This window comes from Puma concolor, chromosome B3 (genome assembly GCF_028749965.1).
Source record: "Puma concolor isolate L17-30 chromosome B3, mPumCon1.1.hap2, whole genome shotgun sequence".
Classification (NCBI taxonomy): Eukaryota; Metazoa; Chordata; class Mammalia; order Carnivora; family Felidae; genus Puma; species Puma concolor.
The window spans coordinates 107,960,835-107,975,155 of record NC_141672.1 but is presented as its reverse complement, the minus strand read 5'-3'; the positions used below and the strand labels follow the sequence as shown (position 1 = coordinate 107,975,155).

Here is a 14,321-nt window from a genome sequence, read left to right as displayed (position 1 = left end):
ACACTGTTTTCCAGAGTGGCTGCCTCAGTTTGCATTCCCACCAACAGTGAGAGAGGGTTCCCGTTTCTCCACATCCTCTCCAGCATCTAATAGTCTCCTTATTTGTTCATTTTAGCCACACTGACTGGCGTGAGGTGATATCTCAGTGTGGTAGTCCTTTGCATTTCTATCCTGCCAATTTCTGATAAGGACTGAAAATTATTTTGTTGTTTTTGTTACCTGATTGGGATGATTTAATGATCTTGAGAGAGTGCTAGGAAGAACAGGTATTATCATAGCAATAGGACTCTGAGAATGAACTGTTGATTCATTGAAACCTTCTGAGGTTTTTAATTTTTTAAATTTAAAGTGATATAGGACATGTGAAACCACCATGATAGTGATAAGAAGCAGCATGATTTAGTGGTTTAGTGGTTGAGTGTCAGACCGCTCTGGTTTGCATGCTTACTCTATCATTTACTGGCACTGTGACGTTGGGCAAACTGTATTTAGCCTCTCTGTGCCTCCATTTCCTTTCTTGGCAAATGGGAATAACAAGAGTATTTTATAGAGTTGTTCTGAGATTAAATAAGATAATACATGTAAAGGGTTTCGCACTGTGCCTGTCACATAGAAAGTGCTCAGTGAATGTTAGCTACCGTTACTGCTCTGTTCACCTAGAGAGTAGAGCATTAGAAAGCTTCACAATTTGGGGAGCCTGGGTGGCTCATTTGGGTAAGTGTCGGACTCTTGATCTCAGCTCAGGTCATGGTCTAACAGTTCCGTGGGATCTTGCCCTCGTTGGGCTCTGCACTGACAGTGAGGAGGCTGCTTGGGATTCTTTCTCTCTCCCTGCTCCTCCCCGCTTGTGTGTGCATGTGTTCTCTCTCTCTCTCTCTCTCCCTCTCTCTCTCGATAAATAAATAAATAAATAAACAAACAAACTAAAAAAAAAGCTTCACTATTTGATAAATTCACTTATAAGAACTATTTAGTCTACCCGTGTGCTCAAATCCTTCAGCTTGTTTCATTTATTTCAGTTTTACAAAGATAGTAGTAGTGCTATTTGGTTTATTTTCCAGTCCTTTGGTAGTTTTTCCAGCCCCACTTTTCACTGGTGAATTTGGTAATTTATGTACATAATTAAATTTGGATTTGTGCATTGGACCATGAATAGAAAAAAGAACAATTGTCTTTCAGTGGTATAAATCATTACTGTAAATTAAACAAAATAAAACAAGACAACAGCAGTTTTTTTCTTTGCCAGCATTTAGCTGGTTCATCAGGATTGTGAATTGGTGGTTTTTGAATACAAGCGAAAACCCATTAGTTTGATTTGATTTTGCCTGTAGTTCTTTACTCGCTGCATAAGCAGGTCTGCTTCCTGGTTTATTTAACTAGTTCTCATTATTGATGTAGCAAAACAATTTGCCAGCGAACTCAGCAAGTCTCTTCCTTTTCTAAGTGTACTCACTTTCTAAATAGGGATAATAACAAAAAAAGAAGTTTTTTCCTTTTTATCAGCTGTTTAATTTTGTGTAGCTAAACACTGAAAATTTGTATGGTTTAATGAGAGCCAAAATAAGTCAGCCTAGTAAAACCCTCTAGAAGGGAACTACTTGGGGCAGGGGTAGGTAGAGCTGGATTACAATGTGCACTTAATTTTCAGTTGCAGAACTTTGCAGATGGGCTGTCCCTTCTGCACTTCCTTGATAATGCCATTAGTAGTATTCTCATTGATGTTTTTCTTTTATGAATCTCTAAATTCATAAATTTAGAGTTTCATAAATTTATTGATGAGTGTGAGTGTGGCAGGGGGTGGTGGTGAATGACAGGTTCAGTTTTCAACATGTTGAATTTAAGATTCGTTTGGGACATTTTAGTGGGTATATTATGTTAGCAGTGGATATTCAGGTCTGGAGCTCAGGAGAGAAAAATTTGGACTAGATTTCATTAGCATATGAGAGGCACGTGAAAGCCTTGGGAGTAGCTGGAGTTATTCCAAAAATTATGTACAGTGAGAAGAGGAGACAGAAATGGACTGAAGACAGAATTCATGTGGTCTGTGCATGTGGTACCTCCATCCTTGGAATCAGTTTGTTTGTTTATTTATAAATTTTTTTTTTTTATTTGAGAGAGAGTGCACTAACGGGAGGGGGCAAAGGGAGAGAGAATCTTAAGTAGACTCCTCGCTCAGTGCAGAGCCCCACTTGGGGCTTGATCCCATGACCCTGGGATCATGATCTGAGCTGAAGTTAAGAGTAGGATGCTCAACTGAGTGGGCCACCCAGGAGCCCCTGGAATCCGTTCTTTTAAAGTACTTCTGTTATATATCAGCTCAGAGTAAAATAATATCTGGGTTTAAATTAGATTGTAAATAATGAATTACATAGACCCATATTGCTCAGCACAGTTCAGCAAATATTTACTGAGGTCCCTTTATGTGCTTTACCTTTGCTAAGCACCGGAGATATAAGCATTTTTGCCCTCATGACTTTGTAGACTAGTATGAGAGAACAGTAAACACATACTCACACAAATAGTACATAATTGCAAATTGAAAATTTTGAGAAGGTAAGTACTAGGTACTATGTGAGCATTTTAAAAGAAGGACTTGATCTCTTATGGGTGGAGTCAGGGGTAGCTTCCCTGAGGAAGTGACATTTAATTCAACTAGCAATTATGGAGTACCCAGTATGTCCCTGTACTATTTAAACTGATATCTTTTTTTTTTTTTCCAACATTTTTATTTATTTTTGGGACAGAGAGAGACAGAGCACGAACGGGGGAGGGGCAGAGAGAGAGGGAGACACAGAATCCGAAACAGGCTCCAGGCTCCGAGCCATCAGCCCAGAGCCTGACGCGGGGCTCGAACTCACGGACCGCGAGATTGTGACCTGGCTGAAGTCGGGACGCTTAGCCGACTGCACCACCCAGGCGCCCCTAAACTGATATCTTAACAGTAACTGGGTGAAAGAGTGTGGGATGGAGAAGGCAGGCTGTAAGTAGGGAGAACTTCATGTGCAAGTGTCCTGCGGTAGAAAGGGAGGAGCATGACTCCTTCCAGGAATTAAATATCTCAGAGATAACTTGTAGAAGGGAGAGCAGGGGAGAGAGGTCATTTCTTGGCTTTTTTAACAACTATGGACAGATATTGTTTTTTAGAGTAAAACTATTGAAAAGCTTCTGAGAAAATTTTAATGTTTTTTTCCCCCTTTTAAATTGATTAACTTTTTATTTAAAAAAACAAACAGGGACACCTGGATGGCTCATTCGGTTAAGGTTCCAAATGTTGGTATCAGCTCAGGTCATGATCTCCTGGTTTTGTGGGTTTGAGCCTCAGGTCAGGCTCTGTGCTGACAGTGCTGTGGAGCCAGCTTGAGATTCTCATTCTCTTTCTCTGCATCCGCCTTCCCATGCCCCCTCCATGCTGTTTCTGTCTCTCTCAAAATAAATAAATAAACTAAAAAATAAATAAATAAAACATATATTTTAGTGGAGAGAATATTTCTCAACATCTATTTTTTTCAGCAGTGTTTTATAGTTTTCATTGTATAAGTTTTTCACCTTCTTGGTTAAGTTAGTTCCTCAGTATTCTCTTTGATGCTATTATAATTGGGATTGTTTTCATAATTTTGTTTTTAGATTGTTCATCATTAGTTACAGAAATGCAACTGATTTTGTGTGTGTGTGTTGGCTTTGTGTCCTGCTACTTTGCTGAATTCCTTTATGAGTTCTAACAGTGTGTGTGTGTGTGTGTGTGTGTGTGTGTGTGTGTGTGTGGACTTAGTAGGGTTTTCTACATGTAAGATATCTGTGAACAGAGCTCATTTTACTTCTAGTTTGGATTCCTTTTATTTATTTTTCTTGCCTAATTGCTCTCATTAGAATATGTACTATGTTGAATGGAAGTGGTGAAAGTAGACATCCTTGCTTTAAAGCTTTTATCATTGAGTATGATGTTTGCCATGGGTTTTCATATAATGCTTTTATTACGTTGAGGTAGTTTCCTTCTGTTCTTAGTTTGATTGTTTTTCCCATGAAATGCGTTTTCTGAGTCAATTGAGATGAGCCTCTGGTTTGTTTTCCCTTCATTTCGTTTCACAGAATCTTGAGCCAGACTTAGGAATAGCTCCTGAAATTTGCTCACAGAAATTCTCTGATCTTGCTTCTCTGCATTTTTAGTCTTGCTTGCAGCTATCTTTGTTAATTAAATACTGTCATTTTGTAGTATTTTACTGTTTCATTACCTTCCATCTTATCTTTGCTCAAATTCTATTTTCTTTGCTTTCAAAGTCCCCAGTTTCTCATAACTCTGACCTCCACTGCTCTCCGAGGATACGTAATAACTTCCGGGGGCTTTCTGATCATTGCCTCCTTTGGATACTTGGGGCAAGGAACGATATTATACTTATAATTCAGACACACTTGAATTCTTCTACATTTTTAAAAGTTCTATACTTCTAGACTTGAGTTGTTTTAGACTTTTACACTTGAGGTTAGGGGTTGGGTATAGATAATATATGAATAGTAACTATAACTATGGTTGGGGATGATAATGATAATAGCATCCATTTCTTGAAGACTTGTCATGTATCAGCCCTGAACTGAGGAAAAAGGTAGGTAAAAGAGGTTGTCTCTATTGAATTACAGTTTGTAATTTAGTTGTACAACTCCCTAAATTGGCCTTTAGTCAATCATTAACTGACTGATTTAAAGTTAACTTGTCTGAAAGTTACTCTTTTGGTAGCTAATATTATTTAAATGTAGACATTAGTTGTAATTAATCTGTTAATTTAACAAACACTAGTTTTTTAGGTTGCATGCTAGGGAATTAAAATTGAGTAAGATGGAGTCCCCATCCAAGGGAGTGTATTATCTATTAGGGTTAGAGTGAAAAAACTCTAATTACAGTTCAAAGTGAGAGGTATCCTGTGAGAGAATTAGCCTAGTTTTCAAGTTCTGAAACGTCTTGCATGGGAGAGGGTAGAAGAAGATAAACTGAGGAAGTACCTAAATTCCTAATTGTAAGGAGGTAAAGCAGTTGGCCTTTACTTGGTAAACCAATGGCTGTTTGAGGCTTGAAACAAGAGCATAAGAGTTGTAGAAAGATGGAGGATGAACAGAGTGAGGGAGAACCTGTTACCAGGGAGCGGAGTAAGGATGCTACCATAATGGGTCAGCACAGAGAGAATTTTCAGTTAGATGTATAGTTCTGATCCCAGTTACACTTTTGATGTGTGGGTTTTATCCACAAAACCAAGCAGTTTTTGGACACCAGCTTGTCGTCCTGCCATTCAACTCACTATGACACTATCTACCTGGAGATGTGTCAGGTCCTACAGGTTAAGGGTTCAGTCCTTCAAGGCTGCCACCACCCCCCTCATGCCAATCACAAGTACATGTTGTCACCTGTATTTCTGGCCAATTGGCTATAGCTTGGAGGTTCCAACGACCCCTCTTTGGGTTTGATTAATTTGCTAGAGTGACTTACTGAACTCAGAAACATTTTACCTACTAGATTACCAGTTTATTCATAAAAGGATATAACTTAGGAACAGCCAGATGGAAGAGATGCATGGGGCAAGGTATGGGGAAGGAGAGTGCAGAGCTTCCATGCCCTCTTGGAGCATGACACTCTCCCTGACTCTCCATGTGTTCACCAACCTGGAAGCTCTCTATACCTCCCCCCGCCCCGCCCCTGCTTTTTAAGATTTTATTTGTAAGTAATCCCTATATACCCAGCATGGGGCTCAAACTCACAATCCCAAGATCAAGAGTTGCACACTTTACTGACCGAGCCAGCCAAGTGCCTCCCTCTTTTTGAGAGGTTTGATTACAGAGGCATGATTGATTAAATATTTGGCCAGTGATGATTGAAGTCGACCTTTAGTTAACTCTCCCCTCCCCAGAGGTTAGAGTGTGGGACTGAAAGTTCCTACCCTCTAGTCACATGGTTGGCTCCACTGGCAACTAGCCCCTATCCTCAGGTACTTTTCAAAAGTTACTTCTCTATTTTTAAAAACTTTTTTTCAGTTTATTTATTTTGAGAGAGAGCGGGAGCATAAGCGAGGGAGGGGCAGAGAGAGAGAGAGAAAGAGAATCTCAAGCAGGCTCTGCACAGTCAACACAGAGCTCAGTGAGGGGCTCAAACCCATGAACCATGAGATTATGACCTGAGCGGAAATCAAGAGTGGGATGCTCAACTGACTGAGCCACTCAGGCACCCAAGTCACTTCATTAATGTAACAAAAGACATCACAGCAAATTCCAAGGGTTTTAGGAGCTTTCTGCTAGGATTGGGGACAAAATTGGGACAAAAACCAAGTATAAATATATTTCTTATTGTAAATCACAATGTCACAGCTATCATCCTTAGGCACTGATGTCAAAGGTGAAGATGGGGGGGTTGCAGTATCACACTTCTTAAAAAGAAATTCTTTGGTGGGGTAGGTTATGGTTGGGGAGCTGCACATGTGTATTTTGTCAAGCTCTCACTCTTGATTCTTAAAGCTAGCCTGCATTTAGATTAATTTTTCCAGGGAATGATACTATGGGACTGTGGAAATTGCATTCAGCTTCAGACTCTGGGGACTTGTGTTTAAATCCTTATTCTGACATTTACCTTTTATGTGATCTTATCAAATTATGTAAGTCCTTCCCCCCAACCCTGCTTTTCAAGATCCAATTGACATTAACATGTGGATAAGGGCACTGAAATATGACTAAAGCCAGTAGTTTGTAATGTAAATTTTTTTAATTAAAAAAATTTGATTAAAATTTAAAATTAACAAGTCTTTAGAGTTTAAGCATTTATTAGATTTCAGATATTTTAATTATCATAAAAAACCATAAGACAGGAGCAATATGGAACAAATTTTTAAATTTTTAAAAATTAAATGATTTGGGGAGCACCTGGCTGGCTCAGTAGGAAGAGCCTGCGACTCTTGATGTTGTGGTTGTGAGTTCAAGCCCCATATGGGGTGTAGAGATTACTTTAAATAAAACTTTTAAAAAATTAAATAATTTGGTGTATACTGTAACCTAGTGCAGTGTTTTTGTATTCTTTCCAGAAGTGGGTAGAATGTAGTAGGATCCAAATTTGAATGTTATTAAACATTTGGGTTTTATTTTATTTTGAGGGGATTATTTTAAATATAAAGGTCCATAGTATTTTAAAACTGGAAGGAACTTTGGAGATTATTTCATTCGATTCTCTTATTTTTTCATATGTGCTCTGGGGAGTAAGCATTTTTGCCCAAGGCCGTTTCTTGGCTAGTAGCATCTTAATTTCCTAATTCCATTCTAATATATATTGAATCATGCGTGTCTTGTTTGTAGCTAAGGTAGGAGGTTGATAAACTGGCTTGTGACTTTCTAAGATTTGAAAATGTTGGTTGATTGAATACAAAGATATAAACTTTGTGAACCTACTATATACTTTCTTGGAGTTTCAGGGAAAATGAAAAAATTAAATCAGTTATCACTTACTGCGCCTTGCCCCAATTGGACAGTTTTTTGTAATAAAACTACATCAGAAAGTTGATTAAATAAACAATTTTGCTTTGTTTTTGAACAATTGTAGGACATCAACACTGGAGATTCTATAGCTAAGTAGGTAATATGGTTTCAAAACAGATGATTGGAAACTAGCTTTTATAGTTTTTGAAGTTTTATAGTTTTCAAATACTATAGTTAGTATTTGAAGAAATGCTAACTTTATATTTTGTGTAAGTGAAGGAGAAATTTAATGTATTCTAATTTTTCACGTTTAGAGAGGATCTTTGGGTTGTAGCTGATGTGAATGGCTTGAATAGCTTGAAAAATGGAGACATCCCAGTGGATATTAGTTTATTATTAGTGCTTTAGCACTGAAGGAACCAGAATTTGTAATTTGAACACCCTTGATGAATTGTTTTTTTATCTTTTTATTTGCCTACAACATAATGTATTAAAAAAAGAAGTAGGTAGAATTTATCCAGTACTTCAAAAGTTTTATTGAAAGTGTTTAGTCTGCTGCAGTATTTTGTTGTTTAAACCTTTCTCCATTGATCAGAATTGTTCATAAGGCATCATCCCCTTGTCTTTGGCAAATCTTGCTCTGATGATTCATTTTTCTGTTTTACAGAATACATCATCAGAATATACCCAGAAGTTATGTTTCTCTTATTTATGTGTAATACATATGCAGAATGACAAATTGTAAGTAAAACTATCACAGTGTCTGAGGTAGCATGCTGATGAATATATCAGCTTTACGGTATTTGTCCTATAACTGCAGATTTCTGTATGCATGAGAAGGGATAAACGCTATTAAGCCTATGTTATTTGATTTTTGTTTTCCAAACCTGTGTTACTGTTAGAACAAGATAGATAAAATCAATCCTTAAAAAAAAAAAAGACATTTTTAGGATTTTTTTTGTTAAAATGCTTTTTGTGAAAACAAGCCTATTAAAAATTAAAACAGTAATGGGACAGTGATGATAGATTTTGATTATATTATAATTGAAAACAGTATGATCATACAAGCTTTTTTGTTTTTCCTTTTTTTGAGAAAAATTTAAGACTGAAGAGAAGTACAAGAATAAAAAAGGACTCTTCTTTGTTTTCTGCCATCATTTAACAATGTTAAAATTTTGTCATGTTTATGTGATCAATTTAAAAATAAGAGAATGGAAACATAAATAAAGTTAATGTCCTGTTGGACACCTGCCATCTCCCCTAGGCAATCGCTGTCATGAGTTTGGGGGGGGGGGTCTGTCCTTCTAATCTTTAAAAAAAAAAATTTTATATACATCTCCACATATATCTATAACCAATATTTGGTAGAGATAGCAATAAGGAACAAAATAATAATGATTATAATAGCAGTTTACATTTTTTGAGTGTATACTATGTTTCAGGCAGTGATTCTAAGAACTCTGTATGCGTGATAACCATAGAGGGTTCTCTGTATTATCCTATAATTTACAGAAAGCACTTGGAGCTTTGGAGAAATTAAGGAACTTGGCCTTGGTCAATAGCCAGTAAATGATAACAGCCTAGATTCAAACCTAGAACTTGGCCTTGGTTAATAGCCAGTAAGTAATGTAGACTAGATTCAAACTTAGCCAGCCTGGCTGACTTTGATGCTTTTACTTTCCAATTTTTTTTTAACGTTTACTTACTTATTTTGGGAGAGAGTGAGAGCATGTGTGAGTGAGCAGGGAAGGGGCAGAGACAGAGGGAGAGAGAATCTCAAGCAGGTTCCATGCTATCAGCACAAGCCCAGTGCAGGGCTCAATTTCACGAACCAAACCATGAGATCATGACCTGAGCCAATATCAAGAGTCAGACGAGGGGCGCCTGGGTGGCGCAGTTGGTTGAGCGTCCGACTTCAGCCAGGTCACGATCTCACAGTCCGTGAGTTCGAGCCCCGCGTCAGGCTCTGGGCTGATGGCTCAGAGCCTGGAGCCTGTTTCCGATTCTGTGTCTCCCTCTCTCTCTGCCCCTCCCCTGTTCATGCTCTGTCTCTCTCTGTCCCAAAAATAAATAAACGTTGAAAAAAAAAAATAAAAAAAAAAAAAAGAGTCAGACACTTAACCAACTGAGTCACCCAGGTGCCCCCCTTTTTAATTAATTCATTTTATTTTTTAAGTAATCTCTACACCTGACATGGGGCTTGAATTTAACAACCCCGAGTTTAAGAGTCGCACATTCTACATACTGAGCAGCCAGTGCCCCTGATGCTTTGCTGTTAACTTATGCTGTACAGCTCCTCTAGGGTTGTTTTTTGTGTTCCTTAAACACTAAGTCTTGTTTTGATAATTAGAAAATTATGTTATTTTTGTTGAATTGCATGTGTTAACTTTTTTATAGTATAAAGTTTATACTTTGGCATCATTTGAATATACAACATTTTAGTTATCTCTTCCCTATTGATGAATGTTTTGGTTTTTCCCTATTATAATGAGAGTGTATTGAAAGTCCTTAAACATGGGGCCTTGTACACATTGGGATGTAGTGTATGCATTCATTAGGATTAAAACCTTTATCATATGCCAACATTTATCATGTACTAATTTTTTGTATATACTTGGATCTTCTGGACTCTCAGTTCTTTTCTTTTGATATTTTCTAATGTAATATGTCTGTTCATGTGTAAGAACCACATTTGGTTATTCTAGCATTATAATTTTTTAATTAATTTATTTTTAATGTTGGTTTATTTTGAGAGAGAGAACGTGAGCAAGGAGGGGAGCGGGGAGTGACAGAGAGAATCCCAAGCAGGCTTCATGCTGTCAGTGCAGAACATGATGCAGGGCTTGAACTCACAATCTGAGGTCGTGACCTGAGCTGAAATCAAGAGTTGAATGCTTAACTGATTGAGCCACTCAGGTGCTCCCAAAATGTCTATTTTCTGAAAATTAATATATAAATTCAGTGTAATTCAAATGAGAACATTAGTAATGTGTTGAGGGAGGTAGCATGTGACTGAATATAATTTTAAAGGTTAGGGACTTGTCTTACCATCCATCAGAACAGTTACAAAGCCACTGTAATAAAGTCGCTGTTGGCCTAAGAATGAACAAGTGGACCAGAGTAGAGAATCCAGAAATAGATTGTATTAATGGGAAAAGAGTGAATTATTTTGTTGTTTAGATCTTCTGTTTCTTTATTTTTGTCCACTTGATCCATCTGTACTGAGAGTGGTATATTAAAGTCTCCCATCATTAGTGTGGTTCTGTTTCATTGCATTTCCTGTTTTTGTTTTTGCTTTACAAAAGCTGTTGCTGTGCTATTTGGTTGGTTTTAACATATGTGATGTCAGTCTAATTCTTCTGCCTTTTACTTTACTTACTTTTTTAAGTAATCTCTACATCCAACATGGGGCTCACCCTGACATCAAGAGTCACATGCCCTACCGCCTGAGTCAGCCAGGCACCCCTAATTCTTTTGCCTTTTAAAGTTATTGAATCTTTTTGCCTGGAGGTCTTGAGGATTATTTATCTTTATCTTTGAAATCTAATAGTTTAACTAGGTTAATGTCCTAAAACTGATTGTTCTGGGATAATTTTCCCAGGTAATTGTGAGCCCTTATTGTGTTGATTGAAATTCTTTGTTTCTGGTGAGATTTCTTGGCTTGTAGCTTTAAAACCAGCTTGCACACTCTCTCTTAAACTTCTTCAGGTAGTTAATAGTACAACTGTCCTCCTTTGCCTGTCTTCTGTTTCTGCTAATTTCTCTCTGACTCTTTATTTTCTTTTATGTCATTTTATTTATTTATTTGTTTATTTTGAGAGAGCACAAGTCGGGGAGGGGCAGAGAGGGAAAGAGAGAATCCCAAGCAGGCTTCAGGCTGTCAGTGCAGAGCCTAATGCAGGGCTTGAACTCACAAACTTGAGATCATGACCTGAGATGAAATCAAGAGTTAGATGCTTAACCAGTTGAGCCACCCAGGTGCCCCTCTTTTATGATTTCCTTTCTTTCCCTTCCTTCCCTTGTGTTCTCTTTCCTTTCCTTTTTTTTAAACCTTTTTTTGTTAGTCTGTTCTTGCTTTGTTTTTAAATTTCCAATTCAGATTTTTTTTGTACCTTCGTATGTTTCAGTGTGTTTAATTTTGTTTAGGTTATTAACTTGTATTTTTTTTTGTTTGTTTTTTTGTTGTCTGAAAGATTTCTATCAGTTATATGTGAAATTTTCTTTCTTGATTTTCTACAGTAGCTTTGTATGGACTTTTCTCTTGTTCATTTTTATGGTATTGGGTATTTTATAATATTCTTAATAATGTCACCCTCTTCTGTTAATATAGCAAAGTCCAAGTACTTTAGAGGGATTTTTTGGTTGGTTTGTTTGAGTGAAGTTTTGTTAATGTTGACAATTTTATGGTTGTCCTCTCTCTCAGAACCGTAAACATTTCCTCCTTTTTTCTTTTACCCTTCACCCAGTTGCCAAAAAGATGATTCTCTCTTCCTGTTTGTCTTTTTTTCCCTCCCCTCTGCTTTTCCAGGAATGCTCGTTTAAATTACCCGTCTTTTTAAAATTGTACCTGCTCATTTAAATCCCGTCTGACTCTTTAAATTAAATCAGTTCCTGTAGTCTGTGATTTGTCTGGACACATTTGTAGTGTTTTCAGATTTAGTGTGGATATAACTTCTTTGGCAGTCATTCCAAATCACCTGTGGGCCCTTTCACTGTACTTCCTTTTTTGTCTTTTGTACAGTTTTTCTTAGTCTGCTTTTGCTTCCACAAAACCTCAAAGTAACAGTGTGTACACTGAGATTGGTGATTTTTCTGTTTTATTCACAGTTACTTTGCAGTTTGCTTCTTCAAATTCTGTATCTTCAAATTATGCTGTGTGTGTGGTTTTGTGTAGAATAGAATTTTTCCTTCTTGTTATGGAAAGAAATTTGGGGAAATACTCATTCAGCTTGCATTGGCCTCAGCCATCTTGGAAGTCCTGGATTACTTAAATTGTGGTGGTATAACTGGCCATACACCTGGAAACAGTAAACTTGGAACCACTTTTACATGTAGAGCTTGTTACAGTTCCAAATGAATGCAGAGTTTATTTAAATTCCATGTGGATTAAAGACCGGTGTAAAAACAACAAAAATACCTCAAGAAAGTCCAGGTGAATACATAATCCAGAATTCATGTGTAATCTGGGTATGAGTGTGTGTGGGTACTCTTTTAACTGAAGATGGAAAGCAAGAGCTATAAAAGAGATGTATGTGTATGTAAAAAGATTTAGAAGAAATATTTGTATTTTGAGGACATTGATAGGATACAGAAACCTTTCACAAGTTGACAAGATAACCTGATAGAAAAATACGTGACTAGAAGGACACGAACAAACATTTCCCAGAAGAGTGTAGTGAAATGATCAATAAACATAAGCTGTTCAGATTTATTAGTAATCAGGGAAATTGAAGTTAGAGCAACAACATATCCCTTTATAGCTATCAAACTAGCAAAATTAAAAAGAACAAAATTACCTATGGGTTGCAGGGATGAAGGTAAATAAGGTGCTTTTATATCCTCTGCACAATGTTTAATAATTACCAAATGAAGTGGGAGGAGGCTTATGTTTTCCCCCCCTTCCTAAGTACATACTTTGAGTATATAATGAAGATAATTAAGCATAGTAATCATAAGCTTGAGAAGGGAAGTGTCATCAGATTTTATATTTAGAATTTAACAGGGCATACTGAGAAATAAGAAACTCCTTTAGATGGCCTAGGATCTCTATAACATGAGCTTTTTCTTGAAGATTTACCTATATCATGAAAATGAAATGCCCTTCAGTATTTGAGGATGTTCTACCAACTTGCCCTTCAGTATTTGAGGATGTTCTTCTACTACCAACTGTAATGACTTCCTTTTTGCAGACTTAGTCTCCACCTCCCCTGCAGTAATTTATGATGAAAATTGCAAACATAAGTAATCTCTACACGCAATGTGGGATTAGAACCCACAACCCTAAGAATGAGAGTCCTGTGTTCCACCGACTGAGCCAGCCAGTGTCCCTAAAGATTTTTTAAAGTAATCTCTAAACCCAAGGTAGAATGTGAATTTACAACCCTGAGATCAAGAGTCGCATGCTGTACCAACTGAGCCAGCCAGGTGCTCCCCACAGTTGAAAGATTTTGAAATGAACAGACATATACTTGCCACTGAGATTCTACCATTACTAATTTACTATTTTTGTTTTATCACATACCTATCATATATATATAGATATGTATAAAGATATATATATATATATAAAGATATACATCAGTGCATCTCAATTTTTGATGCATTTCAAAATAAATTACATCAGTATACTTGCCCCCTAAATATACTTCAGTATGCATATCAACTAGAATTCATTGTTTATTGAGATAAAATTCACATTCAGTGAAATGTAAAAATCTTAAATGTATGTTTACTGAGCTTTGAGAAATGGATATGCTTGGGTAATCCAATATTCACCTCAGGAAGCTCCTTCATGCTCCTTCCCAGTTTATTCATGTCTTTACCTTCTAGCGGTAACCATATTTTTATTTAAGTCTGTTTTATGGACATATGTTTTCTTTTAGGTAAATCCCTAGGAAAGAAATTGTTGGGTCATCGAGTAGGGATATTTTTAGTTTTATAAGAAACTATCAGTGGTTGTCTGAAGTGGTTGTTCCATTTTACACTCCTGCAAACGATTTGTGAGAGTTTTGGTTACTCTACATCCATGCTAACGTTTGGTATTGTTAGTCTTATGAATTTCAGCCATGCTTAAGGATGTGTAATAGTATCTCCTATGGATGTGTTTTTAACTTGCATTTTTCTGATAAATAATAATTTTGAGCACTTCTCTCGTGCTTATC

At 36.9% G+C, this 14,321-nt stretch overlaps 1 protein-coding gene across 11 annotated transcripts in view; it reads left to right on the top strand.

Annotated features, from left to right (window-relative positions):
* HERC1 (HECT and RLD domain containing E3 ubiquitin protein ligase family member 1) overlaps positions 1 to 14,321 on the top strand; it is a 189,982-nt gene that overhangs the window by 29,507 nt on the left and 146,154 nt on the right. The window lies entirely within an intron of this gene.